Raw genomic sequence first — 26,248 nt, 5'->3', positions numbered from 1 at the left:
CCATATTGGCCACTATATGCGTTTGAAAAGTGCTCAAGCATTGGTGGTATAGTGGTGAGCATAGCTACCTTCTAAGCAGTTAACCTGGGTTTGATTCCCGGCCAATGCATCCTTTTCCTTATGTGCTGTTTTCGCACTTATAGTTGTTGCTTAAGATATGCTCAGATGACAAGGTCCATAGAAAATGTTAAAATCTTTGTAGAAATCATGATTCCTTCTTAGCAGATTACTTTTGATTCCACCACTGCCTGATTAAAGATTTGTAAACACATTTTACAAAGTTCACTGAGGTGCCATATGTAAGTACATCAAATGTCTTTTCTTTTCTCAGTTTTGATACCACTGTATATCAGTTCAATGGTGCATTAAAACCTTAAGTATGGATGAGCCTAAATCTTAAATTGTGAATGTCATGCAATTTGCCAATTTTGTTTAAATATCTACCACCAATGGTGCTACAGCGCAGGCTATAAATATCTTTCAAACAGTTGTTGTGATTTCCATATTGGACACTATATGCATTTGAAAAGTGCTCAAGCATTGGTGGTATAGTGGTGAGCATAACTTCCTTCCAAGCAGTTGACTCGGGTTCGATTCCCGGCCAATGCATCCTTTTCCTTATGTGCTGTTTTCACACTTATAGTTGTTGCTTAAGATATGCTCAGATGACAAGGTCCATAGAAAATTTTAAAATCTTTGTAGAAATCATGATTCCTTCTTAGCAGATGACTTTTGATTCCACCACTGCTTGATTAAAGATTTGTAAATACATTTTACAAAGTCCACTGAGGTGCCATATGCAAGTACATCAAAGGTCTTTTCTTTTCTCAGTTTTGATACCACTGTATATCAGTTCTATGGTGCATAAAAACCTTAAGTATGGATGAGCCGAAATCTTGAATTGTGAATGTCATGCAATTTTCCAATTTTGTTTGAATATCTTCCACCAATGGTGCTACAGCGCAGGCTATAAATATCTTTCAAACAGTTGTTGTGATTTCCATATTGGCCACTATATGCATTAGAAAAGTGCTCAAGCATTGGTGGTATAGTGGTGAGCATAGCTGCCTTCCAAGCAGTTTACCCGGTTTCAATTCCTGGCCAATGCATCCTTTTCCTTATGTGCTGTTTTCACACTTATAGTTGTTGCTTAAGATATGCTCAGATAACAAGGTACATAGAAAATTTTAAAATGTTTGAAGAAAGCATGATTCCTTCTTAGCAGATGCCTTTTGATTCCACCACTGCCTGATTAAAGATTTGTAAATACATTTTACAAAGTTCACTGAGGTGTCATATGCAAGTACATCAAAGGTCTTTTCTTTTCTCAGTTTTGATACCACTGTATATCAGTTCAATGGTGCATTAAAACCTTAAGTATGGATGAGCCTAAATCTTAAATTGTGAATGTCATGCAATTTGCCAATTTTGTTTAAATATCTACCACCAATGGTGCTACAGCGCAGGCTATAAATATCTTTCAAACAGTTGTTGTGATTTCCATATTGGACACTATATGCATTTGAAAAGTGCTCAAGCATTGGTGGTATAGTGGTGAGCATAACTTCCTTCCAAGCAGTTGATCCGGGTTCGATTCCCGGCCAATGCATCCTTTTCCTTATGTGCTGTTTTCGCACTTATAGTTGTTGCTTAAGATATGCTCAGATGACAAGGTCCAAAGAAAATGTTAAAATCTTTGTAGAAATCATGATTCCTTCTTAGCAGATGACTTTTGATTCCACCACTGCTTGATTAAAGATTTGTAAATACATTTTACAAAGTCCACTGAGGTGCCATATGCAAGTACATCAAAGGTCTTTTCTTTTCTCAGTTTTGATACCACTGTATATCAGTTCTATGGTGCATAAAAACCTTAAGTATGGATGAGCCGAAATCTTGAATTGTGAATGTCATGCAATTTTCCAATTTTGTTTGAATATCTTCCACCAATGGTGCTACAGCGCAGGCTATAAATATCTTTCAAACAGTTGTTGTGATTTCCATATTGGCCACTATATGCATTAGAAAAGTGCTCAAGCATTGGTGGTATAGTGGTGAGCATAGCTGCCTTCCAAGCAGTTTACCCGGTTTCAATTCCTGGCCAATGCATCCTTTTCCTTATGTGCTGTTTTCACACTTATAGTTGTTGCTTAAGATATGCTCAGATAACAAGGTACATAGAAAATTTTAAAATCTTTGAAGAAAGCATGATTCCTTCTTAGCAGATGCCTTTTGATTCCACCACTGCCTGATTAAAGATTTGTAAATACATTTTACAAAGTTCACTGAGGTGCCATATGCAAGTACATCAAAGGTCTTTTCTTTTCTCAGTTTTGATACCACTGTATATCAGTTCAATGGTGCATTAAAACCTTAAGTATGGATGAGCCTAAATCTTAAATTGTGAATGTCATGCAATTTGCCAATTTTGTTTAAATATCTACCACCAATGGTGCTACAGCGCAGGCTATAAATATCTTTCAAACAGTTGTTGTGATTTCCATATTGGACACTATATGCATTTGAAAAGTGCTCAAGCATTGGTGGTATAGTGGTGAGCATAACTTACTTCCAAGCAGTTGATCCGGGTTCGATTCCCGGCCAATGCATACTTTTCCTTATGTGCTGTTTTCGCACTTATAGTTGTTGCTTAAGATATGCTCAGATGACAAGGTCCAAAGAAAATGTTAAAATCTTTGTAGAAATCATGATTCCTTCTTAGCAGATTATTTTTGATTCCACCACTGCCTGATTAAAGATTTGTAAACACATTTTACAAAGTTCACTGAGGTGCCATATGCAAGTACATCAAAGGTCTTTTCTTTTATCAGTTTTGATACCACTGTATATCAGTTCAATGGTGCATAAAAACCTTAAGTATGGATGAGCCTAAATCTTGAATTGTGAATGCCATGCAATTTGACAATTTTGTTTGAATATCTTCCACCAATGGTGCTACAGCGCAGGCTATAAATATCTTTCAAACAGTTGTTGTGATTTCCATATTGACCACTATATGCACTTGAAAAGTGCTCAAGCATTGGTGGTATAGTGGTGAGCATAGCTGCCTTCCAAGCAGTTGACCCGGGTTCGAATCCCGGCCAATGCATTCTTTTCCTTATATGCTGTTTTCACACTTATAGTTGTTGCTTAAGATATGCTCAGATGACAAGGTCCATAGAAAATGTTAAAATCTTTGTAGAAATCATGATTCCTTCTTAGCAGATGACTTTTGATTCCACCACTGCTTGATTAAAGATTTGTAAATACATTTTAAAAAGTTCACTGAGGTGCCATATGCAAGTACATCAAAGGTCTTTTCTTTTCTCAGTTTTGATACCACTGTATATCAGTTCTATGGTGCATAAAAACCTTAAGTATGGATGAGCCTAAATCTTGAATTGTGAATGTCATGCAATTTGCCAATTTTGTTTAAATATCTTCCACCAATGGTGCTACAGCGCAGGCTATAAATATCTTTCAAACAGTTGTTGTGATTTCCATATTGGCCACTATATGCATTTGATAAGTGCTCAAGCATTGGTGGTATAGTGGTGAGCATAGCTACCTTCTAAGCAGTTAATCTGGGTTTGATTCCCGGCCAATGCATCCTTTTCCTTATGTGCTGTTTTCGCACTTATAGTTGTTGCTTAAGATATGCTCAGATGACAAGGTCCATAGAAAATGTTAAAATCTTTGTAGAAATCATGATTCCTTCTTAGCAGATTACTTTTGATTCCACCACTGCCTGATTAAAGATTTGTAAACACATTTTACAAAGTTCACTGAGGTGCCATATGCAAGTACATCAAAGGTCTTTTCTTTTCTCAGTTTTGATACCACTGTATATCAGTTCAATGGTGCATAAAAACCTTAAGTATGGATGAGCCTAAATCTTGAATTGTTAATGCCATGCAATTTGACAATTTTGTTTGAATATCTTTCACCAATGGTGCTACAGCGCAGGCTATAAATATCTTTCAAACAGTTGTTGTGATTTCCATATTGACCACTATATGCATTTGAAAAGTACTCAAGCATTGGTGGTATAGTGGTGAGCATAGCTGCCTTCCAAGCAGTTGACCCGGGTTCGATTCCCGGCCAATGCATTCTTTTCCTTATGTGCTGTTTTCACACTTATAGTTGTTGCTTAAGATATGCTCAGATGACAAGGTCCATAGAAAATGTTAAAATCTTTGTAGAAATCATGATTCCTTCTTAGCAGATGACTATTGATTCCACCACTGCTTGATTAAAGATTTGTAAATACATTTTAAAATGTTCACTGAGGTGCCATATGCAAGTACATCAAAGGTCTTTTCTTTTCTCAGTTTTGATACCACTGTATATCAGTTCTATGGTGCATAAAAACCTTAAGTATGGATGAGCCTAAATCTTGAATTGTGAATGTCATGCAATTTGCCAATTTTGTTTAAATATCTACCACCAATGGTGCTACAGCGCAGGCTATAAATATCTTTCAAACAGTTGTTGTGATTTCCATATTGGCCACTATATGCATTTGAAAAGTGCTCAAGCATTGGTGGTATAGTGGTGAGCATAGCTACCTTCTAAGCAGTTAACCTGGGTTTGATTCCCGGCCAATGCATCCTTTTCCTTATGTGCTGTTATCGCACTTATAGTTGTTGCTTAAGATATGCTCAGATGACAAGGTCCATAGAAAATGTTAAAATCTTTGTAGAAATCATGATTCCTTCTTAGCAGATTACTTTTGATTCCACCACTGCCTGATTAAAGATTTGTAAACACATTTTACAAAGTTCACTGAGGTGCCATATGCAAGTACATCAAAGGTCTTTTCTTTTCTCAGTTTTGATACCACTGTATATCAGTTCAATGGTGCATAAAAACCTTAAGTATGGATGAGCCTAAATCTTGAATTGTGAATGCCATGCAATTTGACAATTTTGTTTGAATATCTTCCACCAATGGTGCTACAGCGCAGGCTATAAATATCTTTCAAACAGTTGTTGTGATTTCCATATTGACCACTATATGCATTTGGAAAGTACTCAAGCATTGGTGGTATAGTGGTGAGCATAGCTGCCTTCCAAGCAATTGACCCGGGTTCGATTCCCGGCCAATGCATTCTTTTCCTTATGTGCTGTTTTCACACTTACAGTTGTTGCTTAAGATATGCTCAGATGACAAGGTCCATAGAAAATGTTAAAATCTTTGTAGAAATCATGATTCCTTCTTAGCAGATGACTATTGATTCCACCACTGCTTGATTAAAGATTTGTAAATACATTTTAAAATGTTCACTGAGGTGCCATATGCAAGTACATCAAAGGTCTTTTCTTTTCTCAGTTTTGATACCACTGTATATCAGTTCTATGGTGCATAAAAACCTTAAGTATGGATGAGCCTAAATCTTGAATTGTGAATGTCATGCAATTTTCCAATTTTGTTTGAATATCTTCCACCAATGGTGCTACAGCGCAGGCTATAAATATCTTTCAAACAGTTGTTGTGATTTCCATATTGGCCACTATATGCATTTGAAAAGTGCTCAAGCATTGGTGGTATAGTGGTGAGCATAGCTGCCTTCCAAGCAGTTTACCCGGTTTCAATTCCTGGCCAATGCATCCTTTTCCTTATGTGCTGTTTTCACACTTATAGTTGTTGCTTAAGATATGCTCAGATAACAAGGTACATAGAAAATTTTAAAATCTTTGAAGAAAGCATGATTCCTTCTTAGCAGATGCCTTTTGATTCCACCACTGCCTGATTAAAGATTTGTAAATACATTTTACAAAGTTCACTGAGGTGCCATATGCAAGTACATCAAAGGTCTTTTCTTTTCTCAGTTTTGATACCACTGTATATCAGTTCAATGGTGCATTAAAACCTTAAGTATGGATGAGCCTAAATCTTAAATTGTGAATGTCATGCAATTTGCCAATTTTGTTTAAATATCTACCACCAATGGTGCTACAGCGCAGGCTATAAATATCTTTCAAACAGTTGTTGTGATTTCCATATTGGACACTATATGCATTTGAAAAGTGCTCAAGCATTGGTGGTATAGTGGTGAGCATAACTTCCTTCCAAGCAGTTGATCCGGGTTCGATTCCCGGCCAATGCATCCTTTTCCTTATGTGCTGTTTTCGCACTTATAGTTGTTGCTTAAGATATGCTCAGATGACAAGGTCCAAAGAAAATGTTAAAATCTTTGTAGAAATCATGATTCCTTCTTAGCAGATTATTTTTGATTCCACCACTGCCTGATTAAAGATTTGTAAACACATTTTACAAAGTTCACTGAGGTGCCATATGCAAGTACATCAAAGGTCTTTTCTTTTATCAGTTTTGATACCACTGTATATCAGTTCAATGGTGCATAAAAACCTTAAGTATGGATGAGCCTAAATCTTGAATTGTGAATGCCATGCAATTTGACAATTTTGTTTGAATATCTTCCACCAATGGTGCTACAGCGCAGGCTATAAATATCTTTCAAACAGTTGTTGTGATTTCCATATTGACCACTATATGCACTTGAAAAGTGCTCAAGCATTGGTGGTATAGTGGTGAGCATAGCTGCTTTCCAAGCAGTTGACCCGGGTTCGAATCCCGGCCAATGCATTCTTTTCCTTATATGCTGTTTTCACACTTATAGTTGTTGCTTAAGATATGCTCAGATGACAAGGTCCATAGAAAATTTTAAAATCTTTGTAGAAATCATGATTCCTTCTTAGCAGATGACTTTTGATTCCACCACTGCTTGATTAAAGATTTGTAAATACATTTTACAAAGTCCACTGAGGTGCCATATGCAAGTACATCAAAGGTCTTTTCTTTTCTCAGTTTTGATACCACTGTATATCAGTTCTATGGTGCATAAAAACCTTAAGTATGGATGAGCCGAAATCTTGAATTGTGAATGTCATGCAATTTGCCAATTTTATTTGAATATCTTCCACCAATGGTGCTACAGCGCAGGCTATAAATATCTTTCAAACAGTTGTTGTGATTTCCATATTGGCCACTATATGCATTTGAAAAGTGCTCAAGCATTGGTGGTATAGTGGTGAGCATAGCTGCCTTCCAAGCAGTTTACCCGGTTTCAATTCCTGGCCATTGCATCCTTTTCCTTATGTGCTGTTTTCGCACTTATAGTTGTTGCTTAAGATATGCTCAGATGACAAGGTCCATAGAAAATGTTAAAATCTTTGTAGAAATCATGATTCCTTCTTAGCAGATTACTTTTGATTCCACCACTGCCTGATTAAAGATTTGTAAACACATTTTACAAAGTTCACTGAGGTGCCATATGCAAGTACATCAAAGGTCTTTTCTTTTCTCAGTATTGATACCACTGTATATCAGTTCAATGGTGCATAAAAACCTTAAGTATGGATGAGCCTAAATCTTGAATTGTGAATGTCATGCAATTTGCCAATTTATTTAAATATCTACCACCAATTGTGCTACAGCTCAGGCTATAAATATCTTTCAAACATTTGTTGTGATTTTCATATTGGCCACTATATGCATTTGAAAAGTGCTCAAGCATTGGTGGTATAGTGGTGAGCATAGCTGTCTTCTAAGCAGTTGACCCGGGTTTGATTCCCGGCCAATGCATCCTTTTCCTTATGTGCTGTTTTCGCACTTATAGTTGTTGCTTAAGATATGCTCAGATGACAAGGTCCATAGAAAATGTTAAAATCTTTGTAGAAATTGACAATGCCTATTCAATACCTTGTATAAAACACGCTAAAAGGTTGAAAAACACAGTACGCAATTGGCGTATGGAATACCGTAAGAGTACGCACGTAGCGTAACGAACGCTTAGCCGTGGATGAGACGCACGAGCGGCACGTTCGCTCACGGCTTAGAGCGTATAGGCAAGCACGCTATAGGCTGCCGACTAACATAATGATACGCTATCAGCGTAGCGGACGTTCGGGACCACGAGGAGATCACAAGTAGCGCTGACGCTCACAGTGTTAAACCTTTAAAACAATACCATAAACAATGTACTTATACTGTAAACCCTTGTGCTGTGATAAGGTGTAAATGCAACACAGTGTAACCTTGTTAGTTTAAAAGCTGTATGAGCGTATGTGACGCTCTGAGAACCCTTTAGCAATATAATAAACACTCAAATACCGGTCTAAGGGTCTAACGCCTTTTAAGGAAATGAATGAACGTTCAATCGCAAAAGAATAATACAATACAAGTTATACACTACCAAGATAACATAAAATACCTAACCGAATCACTACGCACAAAATACAATAAAGATACAATTACATTTAAAGGGGGGAAGGAGAGAGAGAATGGCTTATAAAATTAAAATAAGAGACAATATGGTTGCAGAGAACTCACGCACCAGGGGAAACAATCGCAAGCGCCTTTCTGGATATCCAGCTCCCGATTATCAGCAATGAGAACCGTTGAAGAGAGTAGAGAGCTGGCCCAGATCGGCTTGTCCTTTTATACACTACACACAATACAGTACAATGGTCCCTACATTCTTATTGTTCATTGGACACAGGAATTCGTCTTCGCATTATAACAAAAGGTCATAGGTTGGTTCATACAGGTGGGCTGTGACTATTTCAAACTGCTCAGGTGGGAGGGAAACTGGGTTTCCCGCCGCATGGGTAATAAAGTGCAAATATAGTAAATGTCCATAAACTTCTTATGTCCATAACTATACGCACGAGCGATTAATCCGCTTCAAACCAACACCGGAATATTGCTAATTATATTCTCTTCCGATGGATACTAAACACCACTGTGTAACCCCTGTCTGACCCTTCGTATCAAACAAAGAGGGATATCTTTATCCGCGAACATACTACATTAACTAAACTTTCAGATTCTATCAAAGGGACCATAATCTACAAAATACATTATATGAATAAAATATGTTACGATTGAGTCGCCCGCTAGACGAACATAAACTCTACCGTAAATACGCATACCGCGCGCCTGCGGGTGCACGCAACTGAGAGTATGCGCACGCACGGGAGGGCTTATGCACACGCAGCAGGCACTCGCATGAGGTGCATATATGGCAGTGTGTAGCGTGATATTTTTCTGACTTTGACAGTCCACCCTTTGGCAGTCACCAATAACTGCCACTTCCTAAAACAGTTCAAAAAGAGAAAAATATATGTAATGTATAATACATTTCTATGATTGGGTAGGGGAGGAGAGGAGAAGGTAGGAAAAGGGTATGACCTAGTGAGATAGCAGAAGCATGTGTGTATGAATCCATGTTTGGGGGGTCATGTATCATCGTGCCGTACGTGTTTTAAATCAAGCTTCGAGGTATTGCGAAGTATACATTTGAATTCCTTCTTATCCCGTGGTACGGGTCTGTGGATGGGCTGTCAAACTTTACCGAGCTCTCTTCGGCTTTTGGTTGCAACAAAATGGGGGAGCACATTTTAGTTGATGATACATGAATGGGGGAATATGTGAGTGCTGATATCTGTGCCTATATTCCCTATCGACTATGTGTGTTATTACCTGAAGGTGGTAGAGATGAAGATAAAGAACAATTATGGTAAATGCAGTGATAAACTATGTGAGTTTAATATACATTTGCCGATTGAGGTCTTGTCTTGTGTCTTGTCTTGTCTTGTCTCGATGTACATGTTGACTGTAGTCTCCTTGGGCTTTTGCCAAAGTGCGAACAAAAGCTTTCTCAATGTCCATAGACTTACAAAAAGTGTTGGGCTAGCGTAAAATTTAAAGTACTAGGGATATGGGGGGTCTATGGCATAGTCCATCAGTTGTCTGTGTAAAAGGTTGTCAAATTCTTCTTCCAAGCGGATGTCTTTGTACCTTGGAGGAAAACAAAGGAGAAACGGGTGAAAGAAACGGACCGTGGAATCACATTTTCATCACAACATTGTCTCTATCATTGGGTCATAAACCAAATCAGTCGTTGTTATTACAGTATCTTCACTTCTTAAACTCATCACTCGGGCGCTATGTTTACACTTTGTTAAAACCCGAACGCATCTAAATATCAGACCGACCAATATGATGACACCCAGAGTACACAAAATAAATTTCCCTACATCCATGATAATTCCTTGAGTCCATTCTCCTAAACCAGAGAACCAATTTCGTGGGTTCAACCATGACACCCAACTGGTCAGCTCATTACCCACAGCGGCAAGGGTGAGATTGTGTTTCCTTCGGAACTCCCATTTTAATTGCAAAATGTCATCCATCTTTTTGTCTATGACCTCGACCGGGTCCTCGGTGCTGTTTGTAATATATGTGCAGCACTTTATTCCATACTGAGTCGCTAGGGTAACACAATACCCGCCCGTCACAGCTGTGAGATAATTGAGAATCATCCTATGCTGAACCAGTTCTGTTTTATAAGCTTGGAGCTCCCTTCCGGTATACCTGAATGTGTCATCATACATTTCAGTGATATTGTCTAATAAATTTGCAAGCGCAGATATGTATTTATAATTTATCACTCCTCTGGCGGTACGAGTGATATCTAACGCGATTAGGAATTGAATCCCGGTGGATTCATTGATCAGGTCAGAGGCCGGATGCTCTGTTCTTTCTATTAGGTGCCGTTTAACGATGTGTTCGTAATGAGTGTGAGTATAAGGAGCTTGGGCACTGCGGTGAATATCCTTCATTTTAGTGTGGGATACGGTCATTACCTCAGGCAGTACTTTTCCAATATAACATAACCCTTCTGAGTTTGGGGCAAGCCACTTATACGCCTTCCTCCCGCATATGAAATATGCATCATCGGGGAGAACATATGGGACGGAGTAGGACATTACCATATTACACATTTTCCATATGAAATCTCCTAACCCTAATTCTCCCATCTGTTTAGCACACGTATCAGTTTGTACGATATGTGCACAGTATCCTGGTGATACCTCTCCAACTCTCATGGTCCTACTTCCTAGGGTATACCTATATCGGAAATATTTTCCACTACCGGCTATGTGGCGTATAAGTTCTGTATCTGTAGGCATTCTATCGGCTCTGTATGAAAAGGTCATGGTTTGGTTATTCCATGACACTTCCCAATTTCCCGACTTTCGGGGATTGGAAATGTTAAAACATACTAGGGATCTATCCACATGATATTGGTGGAGCTTCAAACTAGGAGGACTGGAGATATTAAACCTCCTGTCCACCGGCCTCCCACCACTTAGCTCAAGTACCTCCCCTATAGTTAAAGGGAAGGGCACTAATCCTGATTTGCTATGGCCTTGAGGTACTTGAGATCATACCCAACAATCTGTCTGATTTAACACTTTACCCACTAAGGAGTGATAGTCACTCAATGGATGCCGGTCCATGTGGATATTAAAACTGGATTGGCATTTCTTGATACACCCATCCTCAACTACACTGTCACAGAGTCTACAGATACAGTTCTCTTCAGCTAACAATCCTTCACAATTTCTTCTATTGTCAATGCTACCAGATCGTTTTCTGATACTCGCCTTTACTCAGTGATTATGTTGTTCTTGGAAATCTACGCCTCCATCTCTGTCATCAGAACCCATTCCAGAACCTCTCTGGACCTCCATGGTACTCTCGCCGGAACAGACTGCTCTGGTCAACATCATGGTCAACAGGAAAATCCGGATCACAGTCTCTTGGGGCAAGTCCATCTTATAGGAGGAAATGGAGAAGAATGAGAAGGGGGAAAGAAACAATTGAGGGAGATGGAATGGGAAGTGGAGAAAAACAATAAAAGGGAACAGGGAATCGACAACTGCCACTGATCTTATTATTCTCAATGCTCAGGTGCCGTCTCAGTCCTCCTAAAACAGACACTCCAGTGATACAACTTCCTCTACCGTCTGTTCTTTATCACGGGACCTCTCTGGATCAGCAACCTTCTTACAATGGGACGAATGAACCCAAGTCTCTCTCTCGGCAACCTTCAATGCTGTCGTGCTAATCAATAAGACTTGGTATGGTCCTTCCCATCTGTCAATAAGGCAACCTGAGCGTAGAAAATTCCGTATCATTACATAATCCCCAGGTTCAATGTCATGACAATTACTATCTGGTAGATCAGGAATCACTAACTTCAAATTATCATTCTGATTCCTTAGCTGTTTACTCATCTTAACCAAATACTTTACAGTCACTTCATTGTTACACTTCAAATCATCCTGAGGGTTAATCATGACATGCGGTTGTCGACCAAACAGAATTTCAAAAGGGGACAGATTAAGAGGGGACCTGGGAGTGGTTCTGATGCTGTATAATACAAGGGGCAAAGCTTCTGGCCATGTCAATCCTGTTTCCGCCATAACTTTGCTCAATTTATTTTTAATAGTGCTGTTCACACTTTCTACCTTCGCACTCGCCTGGGGGCGGTACGGAGTGTGCAGCTTACTATCAATTCCCATCAACTTACACATTCCTTGGAAGACATCACCTGTAAAATGGATACCCCTATCACTTTCAATTATTCTAGGGATACCATATCTACACACAAATTCCTGTACAATTTTCTTAGCAGTAAACATTGCGGTATTTGTGGCCGCAGGAAATGCTTCGACCCAATTTGAAAACACATCTATACAAACTAGTACATACTTCAAATTTCGACAAGGGGGTAATTGTATGAAATCAATCTGTATTACCTGAAAAGGACCGCCTGTAGGTGGGATATGAGATGGTTCTGTTGGTATTGCCTTTCCGATATTCTTCCTCAAGCAGGTGAGGCATGATATTGCTCTCTTTCCCGCATGGGAAGAAAATCCTGGGGCGCACCAATATGCTCTTACCAACTTGCACATCCCTTCCTTGCCTAGATGAGTCAGCCCATGTGCTGCTTCAGCCAAACTTGGAAGGTATGCTCTGGGTGCCACTGGTTTACCCTGTCCATCTGTCCAGAGTCCTGAGGACTCCTGGCCATATCCCTTTGCCCTCCAAACTGCCTTTTCCTGTGTGGAACACAAATTTTGCATTTCACACAATTTCTGTGTGTTGACGGTATTAAATACCATCAGTTGTGTGGTGTCTATCTGTCTGGGGGTACCAGCTGCTAACTTAGCAGCTTCGTCTGCTCGGCTGTTACCAAGTGATACTGGGTCTTGACTATATGTATGTGCTTTACACTTGATAACAGCCACTCTGTCGGGTTCCTGTATCGCTGTTAGAAGCCTTTTGATGTGAGCTGCATGCGCTACCGGTGTACCAGCTGCCGTCATGAAATTTCTGAGGCGCCATAGAGCTCCGAAATCATGGACTACCCCGAAGGCGTATCTAGAGTCGGTATAGATATTGGCTGTTTTGCCCTTAGCCAATTCACATGCTCTGGTCAGGGCAACCAGTTCAGCAACCTGGGCTGAGTGAGGTGGGCCTAGCGGTTCTGCTTCTATGGTGCCTTGGTCATCTACGACTGCGTATCCAGTACACAAGTCTCCCGAGTCCGTCTGTCTGTGACAACCACCATCAGTGTAGAAAGTAAGATCTACATCTTCCAGTGGGTTGTCACTGATGTCAGGCCTTGCCGTGAAATTTTGGGTCAAATACTCCATACAATCATGCATGTCATCTCCTGTATTAAATCCTCCTTCCCCATCACTCTCATCCTCCACCCTATGTGCCTGTGCAGGCACACCTGGGAGATACGTTGCAGGATTTAATGCACTGCATCTCTTTATGGTGATGTTTACGGGGGCCATTAATGCCAATTCCCATCTTGTAAACCGCGCTGATGAGACGTGCCTGGTTTGGGCAGAATTCAGCAAGGCTGACACTGCATGCGGTGTATGGATTGTGAGGTTGTGTCCTAGCACTACATCTTCACTTTTTATAACTAGCAATGCTATCGCTGCAACACTTCGCAAGCATGTGGGGAGGGATCGCGCTACCGTATCTAGCTGAGCGCTGTAGTATGCTACCGGCCTGCTGGCATCACCGTGCTTTTGGGTTAGGACGCTTGCCGGGCAACCAGCACTTTCTGTTCCGTACAGCTCAAAGGGTTTCCCATAGTCTGGCATACCTAATGCTGGTGCCTGCGTTAGGCACTGTTTAAGTCTCTCAAATGCCATCTCGGATTCGTCTGTATGCGAAATCCAATCAGGTTTGTTTGATGAGACCATCTCCTGCAAAGGTAATGCTAGAATGGAAAAACCTGGGATCCAGTTACGGCAATACCCACACATTCCTAGAAATGTTCTGATCTGTTGCTGGGTTTGTGGCAGAGTCATGTCTCGAATTGCTTGAATTCTATCAGCGGTCAGGTGTCTCAGTCCTTGTGTCAGACAGTGTCCCAGATATTTTACTTTAGTCTGGCATAATTGCAACTTGTCTTTGGAAACCTTGTGTCCTGTGTCTGAAAGATGAAACAGGAGCTGTTTCGTATCTTTCAGAGACGCTTCCAGTGAATCTGAACATAGTAGCAAATCATCCACATATTGGATCAATACTGATCCACTCTCTGGTTGGAAAGACTGTAAACAATCATGCAAAGCCTATGAAAATATACTTGGGCTGTCTATGAAACCTTGTGGTAATCGAGTCCATGTGTATTGGACTCCTCTGTATGTAAATGCAAACAAATATTGGCTGTCGGGGTGCAGAGGTACCGAGAAGAAGGCGGAGCAGAGGTCAATAACAGTGAAAAATTTCGCAGTGGGAGGGATTTGCATTAGGATGACAGCTGGATTTGGCACTACGGGGAACTGACTCTCAACTATTTTATTAATTCCCCTTAGATCCTGCACTAGCCTGTAACCCCTCCCCCCACTCTTTTTCACAGGGAAGATGGGACTATTGGCAGTGCTGGATGTTCTTACCAGAATGCCCTGTTGTAGCAAGCGCTCTATTACGGGGTATACTCCTAACTCCACCTCTGGCTTCAGAGGGTATTGTGGGATTTTTGGAGCTATCCTACCATCTTTTACTTGCACAACTACTGGAGCTACGTTTGCCATTAATCCAGTGTCTTGTCCATCTTTAGTCCAAAGTGACTCTGGTATTTGGGATGTCATTTCTTCTACCTGGGATGAACTCCTATTTATCATAACGGTCTGTGACATTAATTTTGATGGGGAGTCTAGCATGTCTCGTACTTCCTGAGCGTAATTCTCAGGTATGTCTAAGAATACACCTTCAGGAGTACAATAAATGACACACCCCATTTTACACAATAAATCTCTTCCCAGGAGATTAGTCGGTGCCGATGCAGCCAGCAAAAAGGAATGCTTGGTATGCAAAGGCCCTATTGTAATCACTGCTGGTTTGCTAACAGGGTAGTGTTGTACTACTCCCGTTACTCCCATGGCTGGAATTGTTTTACCAGTGGTTCTCATGCCCACTGTCGAATTTATCACTGATTTGGCCGCCCCCGTATCTACAAGGAAATTTAATGATTTACCAGCTACATCAATTGTGATCTCGGGTTCACTTCCAAGACTTGCAATCAATTTCACTGGCTGCAGATTACAGGTGTGGCCACACCCCTGTTGGGTATGGTGACCTCCCTGAATCGCGCTGGCAGCAATTACTTGTGGTGGGGGTAGATGGGAACTATCAGAGATTTGCCAGTCTCTTCTTGGGGGATACCTTTTTGTTTCCCCTGCATGTGGCTCATAGATCCGCCCTTTCGGTCCTTGATCCCAATGTCTTGTGTCAGGTCGGTGTCTAGGGGATTGATTTGAATTGTGTATTTGTCTTGTTTTACAATCACGTGACATGTGTCCCTCTCTGTGACAACTATAACATTTTATACCTCTTGACTTACCCACAGGGGTCACAGTTCTGGGCTGAGGTGGCCGGGTAGTGAGGGCCTGTATGCTCACAGCCATTAACTTATCACTCTGTGACTCCCTGTGTCTGATGATATTCCGATCATGCCCAGCAGCAGCCTCTCCCAATGCATCCACCGACATACCTCTCCAATCAGGCCTAGTGGTTTGTATTCTATTCCTTAAAACCTCTTTTAGACCGTCCATCAATACTGAAACAGCTACTTCCCTGTGGTGTACATTTGTTTTAATGTCATCTATACCAGTGTACCTAGCCATATCCTGCAGAGCCCGGTGAAAATACTCTGATGTGGATTCACCTTCTTTTTGTTTTATTGTAAAGATTTTATTCCACTTTACAACTGCAGGAAAATATACTCCTAACTGTAAGTTGATTCTCTTTACATTATCCTGATTATACTCATCTGTTAGTGGTACTTCCTCATCTAACTTGCAATCAGCGATAAACTTTAACGGATCAACACTGGGGGGTAAACATGCCCTCAAAACTGTCCTCCAATCTTTGTTATTTGGCTCTGCAGAATTTCCTAGCTCTCTAATATACTTTTGACATGCAGCTAAGTCTTTTCTTGGATCAGGGAATTCAGACATCATTGACCTTAATTCCGTTCGGGAAAAGGGACAGTGCATGGCGATGTTTCTGATAGGGGTTGCCCCTGAAGTATCAGTCTTCCCATTTGGCACTGCTATTACCCTAACGGGATTAAGTCTAATAACATCTGTCTGTGTAGTTTCTGCAATACTTGGTGAAATGGTTTCAGCGTAGTGCATGGTGCCGTACTTACCAGTCGATACGACCTCACCTGTCCCTCCGCTAGGGGCCTTTGATGCTAATCTTACGGGTTGAGTCGTGCCTACTGCTGTTTCTGATATGGTGGCTGCTAGGGAGAGTGCTGATATTGTTGTGGGCTCATCCTCTTGGTCACAATCCTGGGGAAAGTTCAAAACAGGGTACAACTTGCACGGATTAGTGTTAGCATTAATTACTTTGGTTACATTATCCTTAACTTCTACACATTTAACATGACCCTGAGTGCCATTCTCTGCAACCAATTTCTCTCCAGGTATGTATGGTGGTGGGGGAGCAGTGGCTATCAGTTTCCTGATAGGGTTAGATCCAGTGGCTTGCGCCAACCCCCTTTGTATTTCACCTTCCTGTTGCCACAATGTTAAATAATCATAATGTCTAATACGCCTTTTTGAAGACTTAATCAGGCAAACTCTTCTCCTTAAGTTCTGTAACACTTCTGGGTTAAAACTACCTACCCGGGGAAACTTTTCCCCATCATGCACAGTCATCCTTTCCCATTCATTGCACAACATTTCTGTGTGATGACCATATTTCTCACACATGATATACCTTACCGACCCGATTGGTCGGTTTACCAAATCAACCTGAACCTGGGTTGATCGCCCCTTACCTGAACAACTGGCCCCCATCTCTGCAGGCGTTGCTTTCACTACCTCTGACTTCCAATCAGGGTCTCCGGCAACCCTTACAAAAACCAAGATGCTCGGGGTAAAGCTGCGGTGGGGGTTTTGCAACGAGGTCCGCCCACTTTACTCCGCCCACGCTGGCCAATACGGCAACCAAAGTTCCCAGAGGTTCCGTACCCAACCTAGGGCACCTAAGTACGTCTACTTGCTCGGGCGTGTGGGAGTGTCTTACCCTCCCCAGCAAGTATCAGTCGCTGGAATGTCCCTGAGTGATCAGGCTACTTCCCTTAAAATAAAAAAATTTACACAAATCACGTTAACATTGTGCAAGTAGCGTTCTTTTGAATTCAAGACACGCTAATGCACACAATCACATGCGGTACAATCGTATCTGCACACAAGCAACTAATCTTATGTGCGAACGATCAGTGGAATCGAAAATTTCGGCTGCAAATTCCTTCAGCAATGAGCTTCTTTGGCCTATATGGGTCTAGCACCAACCCTCTTCGGTTGTGCTTCTCTACTTCTAGTCTGCTGTACCTGAACCTCCTGTTCTGTGACCTCCTGGTCTGTGACCTCCTGGTCTGTTATGTACAGCAGACTCTACTGCTCATAAATGTGTCGAGACTAACAAGGGACGCCTCCCAAGCCACCCCACGCTATCACTCTCGCTGGTGTACCTCTTTCTACTGGCCTATGGTTCCCACTTCCGTAATAAAAGAGAAATCTTATATATGCACACACTCTTACCACATGTACACTTTAATTTTTATTTCTGCGCAGAAATCCTTTCATTCGGTATTAGCCTAACCCAGAAGAATTGCAACAGAGAAAGTATTTTTCTTTTAACTTTTAAACTTTTAGGTTTGAGATAGATTTGTGTTATTTTTGCGTTATTTCCTTATCGCTTACTAAACAATACTATCGTGCGGTTTGTATCATGTGGGCGTATCCGTACGCTCCGTTGCGTAATACACGCTCCGTGCGTCGACCCTTGCTGCGTACGCCCTGCCCTTGTAAGGACACGTGTACACAGACCAAGTACGTCCACAGTTACACACTACACGTTTATCAATGTGAATGATCTTTAACAGTAATCCTTCACTGACCACCACTCAAATCTCCCTTGTATTCTAGGCGAGATTGTGTGTGTGCCTTTTACAATTATTCCCTTAAATATTACTTTTAACTATTAATAACAACAAATGTCTCAACACGTTATCACTAATGTGTGGCAATCAGGAGAATGAAATACGGACAAATACTACTAACCCAGGCATACAGGTGTGTGTATTTATGCGTGCGTTCGCAAAACAGAAACTAAACAGGTTTTAAAAGACAATAACGTACTGTTCCTACCTTTCGGTTCTGGATTCCTTCAGCACTCCTTACTAAGCGAAGCAGACGCTTATCTGGTCAGCACTACGAGGAATATTACCTCCCGCCTTTTGCTGATCGATAATGTCTGCTGAAATTACCTAGTGCAGATATGTGAAGAGCGGACGAGTACCCAATTGACAATGCCTATTCAATACCTTGTATAAAACACGCTAAAAGGTTGAAAAACACAGTACGCAATTGGCGTATGGAATACCGTAAGAGTACGCACGTAGCGTAACGTACGCTTAGCCGTGGATGAGACGCACGAGCGGCACGTTCGCTCACGGCTTAGAGCGTATAGGCAAGCACGCTATAGGCTGCCGACTAACGTAATGATACGCTATCAGCGTAGCGGACGCTCGGGACCACGAGGAGATCACAAGCGGCGCTGACGCTCACAGTGTTAAACCTTTAAAACAATACCATAAACAATGTACTTATACTGTAAACCCTTGTGCAGTGATAAGGTGTAAATGCAACACAGTGTAACCTTGTTAGTTTAAAAGCTGTATGAGCGTATGTGACGCTCTGAGAACCCTTTAGCAATATAATAAACACTCAAATACCGGTCTAAGGGTCTAACGCCTTTTAAGGAAATGAATGAACGTTCAATCGCAAAAGAATAATACAATACAAGTTATACACTACCAAGATAACATAAGATACCTAACCGAATCACTACGCACAAAATACAATAAAGATACAATTACATTTAAAGGGGGGAAGGAGAGAGAGAATGGCTTATAACATTAAAATAAGAGACAATATGGTTGCAGAGAACTTACGCACCAGGGGAAACAATCGCAAGCGCCTTTCTGGATATCCAGCTCCCGATTATCAGCAATGAGAACCGTTGAAGAGAGTAGAGAGCTGGCCCAGATCGGCTTGTCCTTTTATACACTACACACAATACAGTACAATGGTCCCTACATTCTTATTGTTCATTGGACACAGGAAGTCGTCTTCGCATTATAACAAATGGTCATAGGTTGGTTCATACAGGTGGGCTGTGACTATTTCAAACTGCTCAGGTGGGAGGGAAACTGGGTTTCCCGCCGCATGGGTAATAAAGTGCAAATATAGTAAATGTCCATAAACTTCTTATGTCCATAACTATACGCACGAGCGATTAATCCGCTTCAAACCAACACCGGAATATTGCTAATTATATTCTCTTCCGATGGATACTAAACACCACTGTGTAACCCCTGTCTGACCCTTTGTATCAAACAAAGAGGGATCTCTTTGTCCCCGAACATACTACATTAACTAAACTTTCAGATTCTATCAAAGGGACCATAATCTACAAAATACATTATATGAATAAAATATGTTACGATTGAGTCGCCCGCTAGACGAACATAAACTCTACCGTAAATGCGCATACCACGCGCCTGTGGGTGCACGCAACTGAGAGTATGCGCACGCATGGGAGGGCTCATGCACACGCAGCAGGCACTCGCATGAGGTGCATATATGGCAGTGTGTAGCGTGATATTTTTCTGACTTTGACAAAATCATGATTCCTTCTTAGCAGATGACTTTTGATTCCACCACTGCCTGATTAAAGATTTGTAAACACATTTTACAAAGTTCACTGAGTTGCCATATGCAAGTACATCAAAGGTCTTTTCTTTTCTCAGTTTTGATACCACTGTATATCAGTTCAATGGTGCATAAAAACCTTAAGTATGGATGAGCCTAAATCTTGAATTGTGAATGCCATGCAATTTGACAATTTTGTTTGAATATCTTCCACCAATGGTGCTACAGCGCAGGCTATAAATATCTTTCAAACAGTTGTTGTGATTTCCATATTGACCACTATATGCATTTGAAAAGTACTCAAACATTGGTGGTATAGTGGTGAGCATAGCTGCCTTCCAAGCAGTTGACTCGGGTTCGATTCCCGGCCAATGCATTCTTTTCCTTATGTGCTGTTTTCACACTTATAGTTGTTGCTTAAGATATGCTCAGATGACAAGGTCCATAGAAAATGTTAAAATCTTTGTAGAAATCATGATTCCTTCTTAGCAGATGACTTTTGATTCCACCACTGCTTGATTAAAGATTTGTAAATACATTTTACAAAGTTCACTGAGGTGCCATATGCAAGTACATCAAAGGTCTTTTCTTTTCTCAGTTTTGATACCACTGTATATCAGTTCTATGGTGCATAAAAACCTTAAGTATGGATGAGCCTAAATCTTGAATTGTGAATGTCATGCAATTTGCCAATTTTGTTTGAATATCTTCCACCAATGGTGCTACAGCGCAGGCTATAAATATCTTTCAAACAGTTGTTGTGATTTCCATATTGGCCACTATATGCATTTGAAAAGTGCTCAAGCATTGGTGGTATAGTGGTGAGCATAGCTGCCTTCCAAGCAGTTTACCCGGTTTCAATTCCTGGTCAATGCATCCTTTTCCTTATGTGCTGTTTTCACACTTATAGTTGTTGCTTAAGATATGCTCAGATGACAAGGTACATAGAAAATTTTAAAATCTTTGAAGAAAGCATGATTCCTTCTTAGCAGATGCCTTTTGATTCCACCACTGCCCGATTAAAGATTTGTAAATACATTTTACAAAGTTCACTGAGGTGCCATATGCAAGTAAATCAAAGGTCTTTTCTTTTCTCAGTTTTGATACCACTGTATATCAGTTCAATGGTGCATAAAAACCTTAAGTATGGATGAGGTTAAATCTTGAATTATGAATGTCATGCAATTTGCCAATTTTGTTTGAATATCTTCCACCAATGGTGCTACAGCGCATGCTATAAATATCTTTCAAACAGGTATTGTGGTTTCCATATTAGCCACTGTATGAACCTGAAAAGCACTCAAGCATTGGTGGTATAGTGGTGAGCATAGTTGCCTTCCAAGCAGTTGACCTGGGTTTGATTCCCGGCCAATGCATCATTTTCCTTATGTGCTGATTTTGCACTTATAGTTGCTGCTTAAGATATGCTCAGATGACAAGTTCCATAAAAAATGGTAAAATCTTTGTAGATATCATGATTTCTTCTTAGCAGATGACTTTTGATTCCACCACTGCATGATTAAAGATTTGTAAACAAATTTTACAAAGTTCACTGAGGTGCCATATGCAAGTACATCAAAGGTCTTTTCTTTTCTCAGTTTTGATACCACTGTATATCAGTTCAATGGTGCATAAAAACCTTAAGTATGGATGAGCCTAAATCTTAAATTGTGAATGCCATGCAATTTGCCAATTTTGTTTGAATATCTTCCACCAATGGTGCTACAGCGCAGGCTATAAATATCTTTCAAACAGTTGTTGTGATTTCCATATTGGCCACTATATGCATTTGAAAAGAGCTCAAGCATTGGTGGTATAGTGGTGAGCATAGCTGCCTTAAAAGCACTTATAGTTGTTGCTTAAGATATGCTCAGATGACAAGGTACATAGAAAATTTTAAAATCTTTTAAGAAAGCATGATTCCTTCTTAGCAGATGACTTTTGATTCCACCACTGCCTGATTAAAGATTTGTAAATACATTTTACAAAGTACACTGAGGTGCCATATGCAAGTAAATCAAAGGTCTTTTGTTTTCTCAGTTTTGATACCACTGTATATCAGTTCAGTGGTGCATAAAAACCTTAAGTATGGATGAGCCTAAATCTTGAATTGTGAATGCCATGCAATTTGCCAATTTTGTTTGAATATCTTCCACCAATGGTGCTACAGCGCAGGCTATAAATATCTTTCAAACAGTTGTTGTGATTTCCATATTGCCCACTATATGCATTTTAAAAGTGCTCAAGCATTGGTGGTATAGTGGTGAGCATAGCTGCCTTCCAAGCATTTGACCCGGGTTCGAATCCCGGCCAATGCATTCTTTTCCTTATGTGCTGTTTTCACACTTATAGTTGTTGCTTAAGATATGCTCAGATGACAAGGTCCATAGAAAATGTTAAAATCTTTGTAGAAATCATGATTCCTTCTTAGCAGATGACTTTTGATTCCACCACTGCTTGATTAAAGATTTGTAAATACATTTTACAAAGTCCACTGAGGTGCCATATGCAAGTACATCAAAGGTCTTTTCTTTTCTCAGTTTTGATACCACTGTATATCAGTTCTATGGTGCATAAAAACCTTAAGTATGGATGAGCCTAACTCTTGAATTGTGAATGTCATGCAATTTGCCAATTTTATTTGAATATCTTCCACCAATGGTGCTACAGCGCAGGCTATAAATATCTTTCAAACAGTTGTTGTGATTTCCATATTGGCCACTATATGCATTAGAAAAGTGCTCAAGCATTGGTGGTATAGTGGTGAGCATAGCTGCCTTCCAAGCAGTTTATCCGGTTTCAATTCCTGGCCAATGCATCCTTTTCCTTATGTGCTGTTTTCGCACTTATAGTTGTTGCTTAAGATATGCTCAGATGACAAGGTACATAGAAAATTTTAAAATCTTTTAAGAAAGCATGATTCCTTCTTAGCAGATGACTTTTGATTCCACCACTGCCTGATTAAAGATTTGTAAATACATTTTACAAAGTACACTGAGGTGCCATATGCAAGTAAATCAAAGTTCTTTTCTTTTCTCAGTTTTGATACCACTGTATATCAGTTCAATGGTGCATAAAAACCTTAAGTATGGATGAGGTTAAATCTTGAATTATGAATGTCACGCAATTTGCCAATTTTGTTTGAATATCTTCCACCAATGGTGCTACAGTGCAGGCTATAAATATCTTTCAAACAGGGATTGTGGTTTCCATATTAGCCACTGTATGAATTTGAAAAATACTCAAGCGTTGGTGGTATAGTGATGAGCATAGCTGCCTTCCAAGCAGTTGACCCGGGTTCGATTCCCAGCTAATGCATCATTTTCCTTATGTGCTGATTTTGCACTTATTGTTGTTGCTTAAGATATGCTCAGATGGCAAGTTCAATAAAAAATGTTAAAAGTTTTGTAGAAATCATGATTCCTTCTTAGCAGATGACTTTTGATTCCACCACTGCATGATTAAAGATTTGTAAACACATTTTACAAAGTTCACTGAGGTGCCATATGCAAGTACATCACAGGTCTTTTCTTTTCTCAGTTTTGATACCACTGTATATCAGTTCAATGGTGCATAAAAACCTTAAGTATGGATGAGGTTAAATCTTGAATTATGAATGTCATGCAATTTGCCAATTTTGTTTGAATATCTTCCACCAATGGTGCTACAGCGCATGCTATAAATATCTTTCAAACAGGTATTGTGGTTTCCATATTAGCCACTGTATGAACGTGAAAAGCACTCAAGCATTGGTGGTATAGTGGTGAGCATAGCTGCCTTCCAAGCAGTTGACCCGGGTTTGATTCCCGGCCAATGCATCATTTTCCTTATGTGCTGATTTTGCACTTATAGTTGCTGCTTAAGATATGCTCAGATGACAAGTTCCATAAAAAAATGGTAAAATCTTTGTAGATATCATGATTCCTTCTTAGCAGATGACTTTTGATTCCACCACTGCATGATTAAAGATTTGTAAACAAATTTTACAAAGTTCACTGAGGTGCCATATGCAAGTACATCAAAGGTCTTTTCTTTTCTCAGTTTTGATACCACTGTATATCAGTTCAATGGTGCATAAAAAGCTTAAGTATGGATGAGCCTAAATCTTAAATTGTGAATGTCATGCAATTTGCCAATTTTGTTTGAATATCTTCCACCAATGGTGCTACAGCGCAGGCTATAAATAACTTTCAAACAGTTGTTGTGATTTCCATATTGGCCACTATATGCATTTGAAAAGAGCTCAAGCATTGGTGGTATAGTGGTGAGCTTAGTTGCCTTCCAAGCAGTTGACCCGGGTTCGATTCCCGGCCAATGCATCCTTTTCCTTATGTGCTGTTTTCGCACTTATAGTTGTTGCTTAAGATATGCTCAGATGACAAGGTACATAAAATTTTTTAAAATCTTTTAAGAAAGCATGATTCCTTCTTAGCAGATGACTTTTGATTCCACCACTGCCTGATTAAAGATTTGTAAATACATTTTACAAAGTACACTGAGGTGCCATATGCAAGTAAATCAAAGGTCTTTTCTTTTCTTAGTTTTGATACCACTGTATATCAGTTCAATGGTGCATAAAAACCTTAAGTATGGATGAGCCTAAATCTTGAATTGTTGTGAATGCCATGCAATTTGACAATTTTGTTTGAATATCTTCCACCAATGGTGCTACAGCGCAGGCTATAAATATCTTTCAAACAGTTGTTGTGATTTCCATATTGACCACTATATGCATTTTAAAAGTGCTCAAGCATTGGTGGTTTAGGGGTGAGCATAGCTGCCTTCCAAGCAGTTGACCCGGGTTCGAATCCCGGCCAATGCATTCTTTTCCTTATGTGCTGTTTTCACACTTAAGATATGCTCAGATGACAAGGTCCATAGAAAATTTTAAAATCTTTGTAGAAATCATGATTCCTTCTTAGCAGATGACTTTTGATTCCACCACTGCTTGATTAAAGATTTGTAAATACATTTTACAAAGTTTACTGAGGTGCCATATGCAAGTACATCAAAGGTCTTTTCTTTTCTCAGTTTTGATACCACTGTATATCAGTTCTATGGTGCATAAAAACCTTAAGTATGGACGAGCCTAAATCTTGAATTGTGAATGTCATGCAATTTGCCAATTTTATTTGAATATCTTCCACCAATGGTGCTACAGCGCAGGCTATAAATATCTTTCAAACAGTTGTTGTGATTTCCATATTGGCCACTATATGCATTAGAAAAGTGCTCAAGCATTGGTGGTATAGTGGTGAGCATAGCTGCCTTCCAAGCAGTTGACCCGGGTTCGATTCCCGGCCAATGCATCTTTTTCCTTATGTGCTGATTTTGCACTTATAGTTGCTGCTTAAGATATGCTCAGATGACAAGTTCCATAGAAAATGTTAAAATCTTTGTAGAAATCAAGATTCCTTCTTAGCAGATGACTTTTGATTCCACCACTGCTTGATAAAAGATTTGTAAATACATTTTACAAAGATCACTGAGGTGCCATATGCAAGTACATCAAAGGTCTTTTCTTTTCTCAGTTTTGATACCACTGTATATCAGTTCTATGGTGCATAAAAACCTTAAGTATGGATGAGCCTAAATCTTGAATTGTGAATGTCATGCAATTTGCCAATTGTGTTTGAATATCTTCCACCAATGGTGCTACAGCGCAGGCTATAAATATCTTTCAAACAGTTGTTGTGATTTCCATATTGGCCACTATATGCATTTGAAAAGTGCTCAAGCATTGGTGGTATAGTGGTGAGCATAGCTGCCTTCCAAGCAGTTTACCCGGTTTCAATTCCTGGCCAATGCATCCTTTTCCTTATGTGCTGTTTTCGCACTTATAGTTGTTGCTTAAGATATGCTCAGATGACAAGGTACATAGAAAATTTTAAAATCTTTGAAGAAATCATGATTCCTTCTTAGCAGATGACTTTTGATTCCACCACTGCCTGATTAAAGATTTGTAAATACATTTTACAAAGTACACTGAGGTGCCATATGCAAGTAAATCAAAGGTCTTTTCTTTTCTCAGTTTTGATACCACTGTATATCAGTTCAATGGTGCATAAAAACCTTAAGTATGGATGAGGTTAAATCTTGAATTATGAATGTCATGC

The 26,248-nt window shown here is 40.0% G+C and overlaps 9 non-coding genes across 9 annotated transcripts; all 9 read left to right on the top strand.

The window, feature by feature from the left end:
- Positions 1–3,037: 3,037 nt before the first annotated feature.
- On the top strand, positions 3,038–3,109 carry TRNAG-UCC (transfer RNA glycine (anticodon UCC)). The gene has a single exon. It is a non-coding gene; the product is annotated as a tRNA-Gly (tRNA).
- Positions 3,110–4,037: 928 nt separating this feature from the next.
- On the top strand, positions 4,038–4,109 carry TRNAG-UCC (transfer RNA glycine (anticodon UCC)). Its single transcript has one exon. It is a non-coding gene; the product is annotated as a tRNA-Gly (tRNA).
- Positions 4,110–5,037: 928 nt separating this feature from the next.
- On the top strand, positions 5,038–5,109 carry TRNAG-UCC (transfer RNA glycine (anticodon UCC)). The gene has a single exon. It is a non-coding gene; the product is annotated as a tRNA-Gly (tRNA).
- Positions 5,110–6,537: 1,428 nt separating this feature from the next.
- TRNAG-UCC (transfer RNA glycine (anticodon UCC)) lies at positions 6,538–6,609 on the top strand. Its single transcript has one exon. It is a non-coding gene; the product is annotated as a tRNA-Gly (tRNA).
- Positions 6,610–7,536: 927 nt separating this feature from the next.
- TRNAR-UCU (transfer RNA arginine (anticodon UCU)) lies at positions 7,537–7,608 on the top strand. The gene has a single exon. It is a non-coding gene; the product is annotated as a tRNA-Arg (tRNA).
- A 14,770-nt stretch (positions 7,609–22,378) lies between these two features.
- TRNAG-UCC (transfer RNA glycine (anticodon UCC)) lies at positions 22,379–22,450 on the top strand. The gene has a single exon. It is a non-coding gene; the product is annotated as a tRNA-Gly (tRNA).
- A 1,428-nt stretch (positions 22,451–23,878) lies between these two features.
- TRNAG-UCC (transfer RNA glycine (anticodon UCC)) lies at positions 23,879–23,950 on the top strand. The gene has a single exon. It is a non-coding gene; the product is annotated as a tRNA-Gly (tRNA).
- A 932-nt stretch (positions 23,951–24,882) lies between these two features.
- Positions 24,883–24,954, top strand: TRNAG-UCC (transfer RNA glycine (anticodon UCC)). The gene has a single exon. It is a non-coding gene; the product is annotated as a tRNA-Gly (tRNA).
- Positions 24,955–25,369: 415 nt separating this feature from the next.
- On the top strand, positions 25,370–25,441 carry TRNAG-UCC (transfer RNA glycine (anticodon UCC)). The gene has a single exon. It is a non-coding gene; the product is annotated as a tRNA-Gly (tRNA).
- Positions 25,442–26,248: the final 807 nt, after the last annotated feature.

Source organism: Pseudophryne corroboree, chromosome 4, assembly GCF_028390025.1.
Source record: "Pseudophryne corroboree isolate aPseCor3 chromosome 4, aPseCor3.hap2, whole genome shotgun sequence".
NCBI classification, from domain to species: domain Eukaryota; kingdom Metazoa; phylum Chordata; class Amphibia; order Anura; family Myobatrachidae; genus Pseudophryne; species Pseudophryne corroboree.
Note: the sequence above shows the minus strand (reverse complement) of the source record. Positions and strands in the feature narration are given on the sequence as shown.